The 4,835-nt window shown below is 38.8% G+C and overlaps 1 long non-coding RNA gene across 2 annotated transcripts; it reads left to right on the forward strand.

The window, feature by feature from the left end:
- Positions 1–439: 439 nt before the first annotated feature.
- On the forward strand, positions 440–4,490 carry LOC112436111 (uncharacterized). 2 transcript variants are annotated; one of them, XR_013096530.1, is made up of 5 exons: positions 440–678; positions 1,753–1,844; positions 2,567–2,724; positions 3,143–3,200; positions 4,135–4,490. It is a non-coding gene; the product is annotated as an uncharacterized LOC112436111 (long non-coding RNA). The 2 variants fall into 2 exon arrangements; XR_013096529.1 differs by having other exon boundaries at positions 441–678; positions 4,132–4,490.
- The last annotated feature ends 345 nt before the right edge of the window (positions 4,491–4,835 follow it).

Raw genomic sequence — 4,835 nt, forward strand, 5'->3', positions numbered from 1 at the left:
TTCTAATTCAGGAGAATAATGCAAACTAAAACTACATAATAATTCACAATCTTTAATTAAGGGCATAACATGGCATAAAATAATATTATAATCTAACACTAGTCATTACTCACGTCTTCCAAATCAATACTTTTCTGCAGTGGCCTTATATAGCAACACGTTCTCACTCCCAACTCGTCAAACGTGTGACGCATGGTCAGGCTCCCTCTGCTGCACTTATGGACGCGCAGGGTACCCCCCTCGCGTCGGGAATTGACGTGAAGGGTCCTCCGATTGAAGAGATTGCCGCGGAAGAGCCTGTTGTCCGTATATTTATATATTTCCGAAATCACTTTGTAGTGACGTATACTGAACACAATAAATTATATAATGTAAACAACTACCTGAAAAACAGGTAGAACCATACTTTTGTATCGTTTATTGCATTTACGGAGGGAGTGATGTATGCTGGGTAATGGCACAGCTAGCGACTGGGTGACTTTATTCACCCGCTTCGGCTGTTATCAGTCCATACAATGGGCGTTATTAGCACAAACCAGTCCCATAGATATGGACCATCTCCTGCTAGATTGTTCAGAAGGTTGTTCTCATCCATCCAGATGGAGGATCACTAACAGGAGCGTGGAAGACTCCAGAATCCACTCTGGCTGCAATCCGGTGGATATGCAGTGTGTACAGGTAAGACCGTTTAAACGGACAGCATTTATAGAATGACTATTAAAAGTCAGCGAGTGTCAGTAATGTTAATGTGGTTATGTTAGTAATACACAGAGTGCTAATATAACAGCTTTAAGATGCATTTGTAGATATTATTACGTGTTTTACCGTCTTTATGGTGCTAGCTTAAAGTTACGGTGTAAACGTTAGCTTATATTGGAGGAAAGCTGTTACTGGTTAAACGATGTTAGCACAGAAATATTAGCTTCTGTCATAACTGATGAAGTTACTAGTTAATAAAGTTTTCAGTAAAGTGTTTAATCGCAGCCACAGACTGACAGCAAATATCTCGATTAGCTTCAGTGCATCTGTAATAAATATGTGCAAGTTTCAGTGCTTCGTTTAAACTGTATGATACTTATACTGACCCAGGGTCAGTGTAAAATACAATCCTAGCTGTGTGAACAAAGCCTGGCTCCTTTAATCCTGCATGACAAACCTCAGGATGCAGGTTATTATTACTCTTTCCTGCTGGCACACCTGTCACACCTGAGAGTCAGCTAGAAACTTACAGTGACGTGGACATCATGCAAAGACTGCCAGACTCTGTAATACTGCAAATGATCAGTGACTCAGGTTAACACTAAACTTTAAACGGCACCTCTGTGTCTCTGTGTGCTGAACATCTAGGATTGAGTCAGGCTGCATTGACTGTGGGACTTTAATGTGTTAAAAGCAGGTTGAAGACGGCTCAGAAACATTTGAAGATTAAAATTTAGCATTATGGCTGCTACTGGTTTGTAAAGCCTCTACTCAGCTGTATTTTTGTTACTAACTTATGTTTGTTGTTGTTTAACACAGATTTCAGAAGAGCAAATATGCTTAATAGTTTAACTAGATTTCATTTGTCAGTGTGGGACTGCTGAGTCACCTGAAGAACTCGTTTCATTCATTCTCCACATGATGTTCATTTACAGAAATGTTTCACAGGAACTGATTCCTCCCAAAGGGTGAACTAGTGTGTTTCCATAGATCACCTCTGTATGAATGTACTTCTTAAATGAAGGCAAGTGTTTGTCCTTTTTTGTTCCTCAGGTACAGTACGTGATATCAAGGGCAGGCGGTCAACACTGGGGGTAGACAAGAAGCAGACGTACTTCCAAGAGGGAGCTGCAGTGAGGTCAGAGGTCAGAATCTGAAACAGCTCAGGTTTATATTTTAGAGGTTATAAAAAATCAAAATGTATTTATAAAGAAACCTTTAAATAATAGTCATAATTATGATGACCCTAACCCTAAGAAATATCAAACATTTAAGTGGATTTTCTGTTACACATATTGTGTTAGCCCTGCAATAAACTGGCAGCCTGTCGTCCTGTATCAGCTGGGATAGGCTTCATCCTCCCGCAATCCTGAATTGGATACATTGTATTCCAATTATGTAATCTGATCAAACTCAAGGTATCCAATCAAAATGTAAGTAATAATTATAAAATGGGAAAGCAGAAATAAGTGTGACATAAATGTAAATGTGTGAGCTGACATAGAGGACAGCTACATGCAGTCTGAAAAACCTTTGTTGTCAAGTTTGCAGGTATATCAGCACGAGACATTCTTACATAGAAGAGACATTAAAGTCTCTGACTCAGTGAAGTATTATTGGTCCCGTCTGTTTGGATAAATATAATAACCTGATGTATGTCCATTTATTGACACATTTTCTTAAGTGCTTATCCAGTTCAGGATCACAGTGGCGCTGCAGCTGGATATGTTCACTAAATAAACCTTACAAAAGTTAACAATAAACCTGCATCCATGTACGTTGTTGTCCACAGGATGAGAAAATCAAACTGGAAGACTGTGGAACATGTTAATAAATGTTTGTGTGTTTATGCCTGTGTCTTTCACAGGAGGCGCTGGAAGGTTTCCCTAATAGTTCCTGGTGAATCAAAGCAGAACCATAAAGGTTGCTGGACTGCATGATGGCCTTACCCCTGAGCAGTCATCCTGTTAAAGGAGGAACCAGTTAGAAGCTGTTTTCAAAGTAGCTGAGCAGATTTCATCTCAAGTAAGCGATTAACTGTTTGTTCATCTGTTCTGCCACTTAAAGAGCATTTAAGGACGTCTTTCGAGTGTCCAGTTGAATTAATTCTACTGGCTCTCATGGTCATTTGTTATTATAGACATATTTTTCATGTTCATCCAGCTATTTAGTAAATTCTATCTATTTAGTAATATCCGTCAGCTATAAAATGTAATATAAATATAAAAATATCTAAATATCTCCTGCCCTTTATGTTTTAATGATGTAAGTCTGTTTACATTAGCATTCCTCACATATCAATGAGATGCTGTACAGTACAATCCTACTGACACAGCAGAGGGATAACGACAGCTATTCAACATCGTTACACGACACATTCGAGCTGCATGATGCAGACAAAGTGACTAAATCATCTTTTTGTGGTTTATTGTCTTCAAACCAGCAGACAAAGCTGATGGCAGAAGATGTCAGAGAAGAACTTCAGGCCGTGGACTGAAAAGGTATTTTTTTCTTGTTATCAAAGACATTTGGAGTGGCAGCTTCTACAAGTGGCTGTGCTAAAGTAAAGCTTACAGTCTAAGAAGTCACAGTGTTGATATTCAGCACAAAGAGAAAAGCTCACTTGTTTGAAATTATTTACAATCATAGTTTTATAAATTCTGACTGTAGACAGCTTTTACAGCTTTGATATTGTTTGACACTCGATATCAGGTTTAATTTAAAGGTTTCTGTGTCCCAATGAGCCATTTACACTGATCAGTGTCAGTTTAACTGTAACACATTCATTATTTAGATTCAACAGAGAAATAACTGAATGTAAAAAATGGCAGCCCTCAGGCAGGTTTATAGAGATATATGCATGCATTATGAAATTTATGTATCCCAGATAATTGTTATTCATCTAGTCATGGCAGACCTACCTCTTCCTCCCAAGTTAACTGCAACCCAAAATAACTAGTGGGGCTATTTACACACTCACAACCAGTGTGGGGTAAAAAGAGCCACCAAAAAGCTGTCAGCCACAGATGTGCTAGAAGAGTTAGAAACTCTACTTATGGAGAAACTTTCTAAGTCTAACAGGGGACAGGTACTCCTGCCCAAATAACATGATATAACCCCACATACAGCCCAGCCATAAAATGAACCAAGTTAAAGACAGCATGGGACCAAATGCATGCAACCAGCCTGCACCCACCTGACATTTCTTCCTCCTGAATTAAATGAATGAATGGATGAAAGTTAAATGACTACAAACCTAAAGCCACTAGTTCCCACACTGGAGCTCCCTGACACTGTGTGTTAACCGTATTTAGCTTGTATCAACAGTTGTAACAGGCTAAGCCACCTGAGACACTGCATTGAATGATTGTTCCTGTCTTACTGGTTTCAGCTGACTGGTTTCAGCTCAGATATTCTGCTTTTTCCTTTCAGTAGATCAAAGCAGCTCGTGCTCCTTCTGCTTCCAATTTAGAAGAAGAAGAAGAAGAAGGCGAAGGCTTCAGCGAAGTGGCGTTCATGGTCTCAGTGAACAGTCACGGTCACACACTGCATGTGGTTTTAAAAGCAACATGTCTGTTCACCACAACAATGGAGATGTGTAATATTAGTGCAGCTACGGTTTGTTCTTGAACATCAGTTCTGTTTTCTACTTTGATCACTTAGACCAAAAAAGTGTTGTTTTCAGATTCTTTCTTTTACATCTATAAAGCACCTGCTCATTTTTTTATTACAATTAGTTTCACATGAATGTTAGTGTTTCCTTTTATGATCTTTTAATGCTTACACTACACTGTACACATTAGAGACATTTCTGTTGACTCAGAGTTGTGAAATGTTCTTTTATTTGATACACAATATGAAGTTCATAATTTTCTTACAAATAAAACTCTAATGACAAACATGAACAGCTGTGCTTATTTCTGAGACATGAGTTTTTGAATGTGTTCATATTTAGACAGTGTGCATCTGTATGCTGAAACTGTAATGGTGAACCTGAGGTGATGGTCAACAGAAGGCAAATATAAAACAATATTGAAGTAATGTCTTTACCCTCTGCAGCGTGTGGACGCTGTGCACACAATCACCTTATTCACTGTAGTAAACGTGCACCGCTAGCTCACGTGACTGACTGTCTC

This window comes from Maylandia zebra, unplaced genomic scaffold, assembly GCF_041146795.1.
Source record: "Maylandia zebra isolate NMK-2024a unplaced genomic scaffold, Mzebra_GT3a scaffold25, whole genome shotgun sequence".
Taxonomy (NCBI): domain Eukaryota; kingdom Metazoa; phylum Chordata; class Actinopteri; order Cichliformes; family Cichlidae; genus Maylandia; species Maylandia zebra.